Source organism: Lacerta agilis, chromosome 2 (assembly GCF_009819535.1).
Source record: "Lacerta agilis isolate rLacAgi1 chromosome 2, rLacAgi1.pri, whole genome shotgun sequence".
In the NCBI taxonomy this organism is placed as follows: domain Eukaryota; kingdom Metazoa; phylum Chordata; class Lepidosauria; order Squamata; family Lacertidae; genus Lacerta; species Lacerta agilis.
This window is the reverse complement of record NC_046313.1, coordinates 117,195,885-117,201,884: the sequence shown is the minus strand read 5'-3', so window position 1 is coordinate 117,201,884 and position 6,000 is coordinate 117,195,885. Positions and strand designations below refer to the sequence as shown.

Below are 6,000 nucleotides of genomic sequence, written 5' to 3'. Positions count from 1 at the left end.
CAGACGTGTTTAAAGCTTTATTTTGCAAGGGTTGTGTGAAGAGATACCATTTCTGTGGGCAAAACAAAATAAAAAATAAAAAAATTCCTTCCAGTAGCACCTTAGAGACCAACTAAGTTTGTTCTTGGTATTTGGTCTCTAAGGTGCTACTGGAAGGAATTTATTCTATTCTATTTTATTTGTTTTGACTATGGCAGACCAACACGGCTACCTACCATTTCTGTGGAGCCATAGGAAGGGTGGTAGGAGAAAGGACAGAGAGGGTACGCACAAGGAACAGGTTTATCAAACCATTTGCCTCACAACAGGAGGGTGCTATTGGTAAATGGGGCAGAAGTCTTGCTCACGTGCTGATGAATGGCATTATTAAGTGAGTAACCTGGTGGTTACTCCAGGTTACTCCAGCGGCTCCAGTGGCGCAACTGGTTAGCGCGCGGTACTTATAAAGCAGTACTTGTGAAAGCAATGCCGAGGTTGTGAGTTTGAGCCTCACCTGGAGCATAAATTTAGGGGACCCAGGTGGCGCTGTGGGTTAAACCACAGAGCCTAGGGCTTGCCGATCAGAAGGTCGGCGGTTCGAATCCCTGCCACGGGGTGAGCTCCTGTTGCTCGGTCCCTGCTCCTGCCCACCTAGCAGTTCGAAAGCATGTTAAAGTGCAAGTAGATAAATAGGTACTGCTCCAGCGGGAAGGTAAACGGCATTTCCGTGCACTGCTCTGGTTCACCAGAAGCGGCTTAGTCATGGTGGCCACATGACGCGGAAGCTGTCTGCAGACAAATGCCGGCTCCCTCGGCCTATAGAGCGAGATGAGCGCCGCAACCCCAGAGTTGGACACATCTGTACCTGATGGTCAGGGGTCCCTTTACCTTTACCTTTTAACCTGGTGGTATTCCTCCAATATCCTCCACCATGACTGGGGAGGTCATGGCATCCCATGCCATTATGAGGGAGACGTTTCTGAAGCTGGAAAGCATTGAAATAGGTCTGAAGATGTGGTATTCCCCAGCTACCCAGATGAGATTAAGTGGTACACAAGATAGGGAGAAGAAGAAGAAGAAGAGTTTGGATTTCATATCCCGCTTTATCACTACCCGAAGGAGTCTCAAAGCGGCTAACATTCTCCTTTCCCTTCCTCCCCCACAACAAACACTCTGTGACGTGAGTGGGGCTGAGAGACTTCAGAGAAGTGTGACTAGCCCAAGGTCACCCAGCAGCTGCATGTGGAGGAGTGGAGACGCGAACCCGGTTCCCCAGATAACGAGTCTACCGCTCTTAACCACTACACCACACTGGAGGCGCCAAATAAATAAATAAATAAATAAATAAAGTTATTAAACAATAATTGGTACCTTCTTGTCCAAAATAGTGACAGGAAGAACTTGAAAGAGGGAAAGGAGTCTTGGGGGAATGATCTTCATTGGCTCCCAGTACGTTTCCGAGCACAATTCAAAGTGTTGGTGCTGACCTCAGCCCAGTATACCTGAAGGAGCGTCTCCACCCCCATCATCCAGCCTGGACACTGAGGTCCATCGCCGAGGGCCTTCTGGCGGTTCCCTCGCTGCGAGGTTACAGGGAACCAGGCAGAGGGCCTTCTCGGTAGTGGTGCCCACCCTGTGGAATGCCCTCCCAGCAGATGTCAAGGAAATAAACAACTATTTTACTTTTTAAAAGACAACTGAAGGCGGCCCTGTTTAGGGAAGTTCTTAATGTTTGATGCTGTATTGTTTTTTAATATTCAGTTGAAAGCCACCAAGAGTGGCTGGGGAAACCCAGCCAGATGGGTGTGGTATAATTAATTTATTATTATTATTATTATTATTATTATTATTATTATTATTACTATTACTATTATTATCATCATCATCATGATGTTAACAGATGTAATCCTGCCTAACAGAGACAAATGTAAACCATCCCATGCTTTGATTTGAGATAAGACAGTCAAATAACTGAGAGAGAAAATATCTGACCCTTCAGGATGTGTGCTGCTTGGTATTACAGAGAGAGGGGACAAACTCTAATGTTCATCTTTCACCTAATGAAATAAGCATCATTTGTGGTGCGCCCCGCCCCCCGGGCAGCGCCCCTGCTGGGGGTGACACTTTGGGTGGTGGCCCCGCCCCCTGGGCTTTTAAATTTTTTTTCTTTTTCAGCTATTTTCGCTGTCCGCCCCTGCGGCTCCGCCCCGGCAGCGCCGAAAATAGCCCCCCCCTTCCAGCATCAGAGCTCGGCATGGAGGCAAGGGGCGGGCCAGCGAGGTGGGGTGCAACCCCCTCCTCGCTGGCCCGCCTCTTGCCTCTATGCTGAGCTCCGCTGCTGGCTGGCTTATGGAGCCGGGGCATGGAGAGGGACTCTCCCTCTCCCTGCCTCGACTTGCGCTCCGCCAAGGGAGCCCGGGCGGCGGATTCGGGAGTCTTTGCAGCCCGCAGAGACTCCCAAATCCGCCACCCGGCACCCCTTCATGCGGCGGCTGCTCACGCAGGCAGCCGCGGCACGAAGGGCTGCCGCTGTCGGGTGGCGGCTTCGGGAGTCTCCCAAAGCCGCCGCCCGGCACCCCCGGGGGTGGGGCGTCGTGTCGCGTGGCTTCCCGCCCCGGGCAGCCAAGGGGCTAAAAACACTCCTGGTGGTAGCAAGCTGTGGGGTGGGGGGGTGTTCCACAGGACAGTTTCTTTGGTTTGCAAAGGTGCCTCATTGCGAGAGGAGAGGTTACAGGGAACCAGACAAATCATCATCATCATCATTATTATTATTACTATTACTATGAATTCAAAAGTGGTGGTGACGCTTATCCAAAAAGAACAGCATGATCCCAGCTCATCAGACGTCAGTTCTCAAATAAAGGGTCACTTTCCAGGGCCACTTCCCACTTCCCTGAACTTTCTCAGAAGGTGGAGTGACACCGGTGAGATCCTGCAAACATGTTTTCCTTCTGCACCTGCTCCTCCAGCCCCACCAAGAGGGTCCTTGGCAGGGCAGAGGTGATGCTTCCCCTCACAATTATCAGAATCATAGCGATTTATTCCTCTTCTCCCTGCAAATACCCAAAGGATTAACCAGCCAAACATCACCTTTGAGACCAATAACAGAAACCTGGAGAGTGGAGAGCAGCCTGAGTTAACATCAAGCAGCAAGTTTGTATTTAAATCTCTCATGTGTCACTGAGGGCTTTTGTGGCAGGCAGGGACTCTGCCAGTGTGGAGGTCCCATATCGTCTCTCTGCTTTGAAATGTCACTGGGGACTTTGGGCTTCTTCTCATTAGCTGCTTATTAAGTTAAGAGCGGTGACGGGAGCGGCCACGACAGCTGCCAGACCCAGAGTGATGCTCTTACTGCTGTTGCTCCTCCTTCAGCTGCTACCCAGTGCTGCCTCTGGGATGCTGAAGGCAGAGTGCCCATTGAGCCTGAGGAGGGACTTTCCAGACGCACTGAACTATTACAAGCCAGGAGACCACGTCATAAGTGGGCTCATATCTACAGTGCAATCTATGCTGTCAACGTACGATTTTAGCATGCCCCCACAAAACGTGGTTATACGGTAAGCACTTAAAAAGTAATCAGAATAATGCTGTTAAGCTCTGCTATGATTTTGTCCAATGCCCCATCATTCCACAAACATTTCCTTAACACATTTGAATATTGCGTACTCCTTCTTTACAGCGCTCAAGTGCCCAAATGTGTCGGCCATCTGTCATGGATGTTTAGTTTAGATCCCTGCACTTTAGGGGGTTGGACTAGATGACCCTCGGAGTCCCTTCCATCTCTACAACTTGATGATTTTTGTCTGTCTCTGCTTTGGTGGCAAGCAGCTGTTTGCCTTGTTACAAACACATGGCAGATTATGTGATGGCGATTTGCTTCATGCTTGTTGTTGTTGTTCAGTCGTTCAGTCGTGTCTGACTCTTCGTGACCCCATGGACCAGAGCACGCCAGGCACGCCTATCCTCCACTGCCTCCCGCAGTTTGGCCAAACTCATGCCAGTAGCTTCGAGAACACTGTCCAACCATCTCATCCTCTGTCGTCCCCTTCTCCTTGTGCCCTCCATCTTTACCAACATCAGGGTCTTTTCCAGGGAGTCTTCTCTTCTCATGAGGTGGCCAAAGTACTGGAGCCTCAACTTCAGGATCTGGCTTCATGCTTAGATCTGTGCGAAAGCTGCGGTGTCATTCTTTGAGTAAAATCCAGAGGCTGAAGATTAAGAAAGCAGGGATTTGATATGATTTCAGTGTATGGAGAATGACATGACAATAATGCATTGTTTTATGGTAGGGCTGATGTCTCCTACTGGTATCTCCTGTCCTTGCAGATTGCTATTCATGAGATAAACCAGGATCCTGGGATTTTGCCCAATGTCACCCTGGGCTACGACCTCTATGAGAACTATTTCAATTCAAGAATGACTTATGACACGATGATAGATCTGCTCTCTCCTGGGAGGGCAAATGTTCCAAACTACAATTGCGGAAGACAGAGTAAGCCCCTGGTTTTCATTGAAGGGCTTGATTCGGACACCTCTGCCCAAATTTCAAGTTCGCTGGGAATTTACAAAATCCCCCAGGTATGAAAACAAAAGCATAGGCAGTCTGCAGGAAACCACAGCTTTGTTGGAGAAAATGCCAGGAATTGTTCGGGGAAGTAAGGGCTGCCCTTTCAACCAGAGAAATCACACAGCCCCTTGTTCCAGTTAATAGTAGGCATGTGGTTAGAGAAGCTCTCCCACCCTTACTGAAGGGTTTGTCCAGCTGTGAGAAGAAAACTCCCACAAAGAGAGTTCACTGGAGCGCCCTTTTAAGAAGGGAAACAATCCTAGCGGTGCAGCAGTAATATTGCTAGCACATTTGCAAAGCTAAGCAGGGCCCGGTATGGTTTCAAATTGGATGGGGGACCGTGCGTTGAGATTTCTGCATTGCATGGGGGTTGGACTAGATGACCCTCGGAGTCCCTTACAATTCTATGTTTCTATAAACAGAACACTCATGAGAACCGCACTGCTTAGTAGCTTAGTGGGGAAGTACAAGGGGAAATGGGGCATGATAAAAATGCAACCTTTTAGGGGGTCTGTCTGGCACCAATAATTTTGGAGTACATCTTCTGAGAAGAGTTCTTCAGATCCATTAAGGTTATATCTTTACTGCCTTCTTCCAGCTGCATCTATCCCTTCCCTTCCCTTCCCTTCCCTCCCCAGAGCACGATTTCTGTTCTCATCCTTAAGCAAAGTTCTTGTGAGAGTGAGTGCTTTTTTAGGGTTAAAAGCTTTGCTGTGCGTCCTGCAATCACAGAAGACGTTGCACAACTTCCGGGAACTGTGCCTCTGTGCAATGTGATATTTGTAACGGACTACGCAGTTATTTCAGTCCTCTTCCAGCTCCTGCCAGGATGGGGGTGTTTTCTCCAGGCTGGCTGATAGCCTTTAACTTTAAAGTCAATAAATCTTGTTTATTAGCATGGCCTCGCTTTGATTTATTGGGAAGAGATAAACACAGACGCTAATGTTTGGCTTCGTTTCTTCGCTGAAAAAGCTACTCTGCTGATGAGAGGAGAAAAGGACGTTTTGCAGAAACGCAGCTTGAAGAGTACTGGGCTATTGGACTTTCCGACGCAATAGGAAGTCAGTGGCCACGCAGGGACTTTTAAAACATTGCGTGGCTCTGAGAATACTGCTTTGTTAACTTGAGAGTAGACAACGAACTGTTCTTAACCCGAGGTACTATTTCTGGGTTAGTGGAGTCTGTAACCTGAAGCGTCTGTAACCTGAAGCGTCTGTAACCCGAGGTACCACTGTGGAGGGATGGCACACTTACACTTTCCCCTTGCAATATCACCTATCACCTATGAGAGTCAGTGTGGTGTAGTGGTTAAGCGTGGTAGACTCGTAATCTGGGGAACCGGGTTCGTGTCTCCGCTCCTCCACATGCAGCTGCTGGGTGACCTTGGGCTAGTCACACTTCTCTGAAGTCTCTCAGCCCCACTCGCCTCACAGAGTGTTTGTTGTGGGGGAGGA

General features: G+C 49.0%; 1 non-coding gene across 1 annotated transcript; it reads left to right on the top strand.

The window, feature by feature from the left end:
• The first annotated feature begins 407 nt into the window (after positions 1 to 407).
• On the top strand, positions 408 to 501 carry TRNAI-UAU. Its single transcript has 2 exons — positions 408 to 445; positions 466 to 501. It is a non-coding gene; the product is annotated as a tRNA-Ile (tRNA).
• Positions 502 to 6,000: the final 5,499 nt, after the last annotated feature.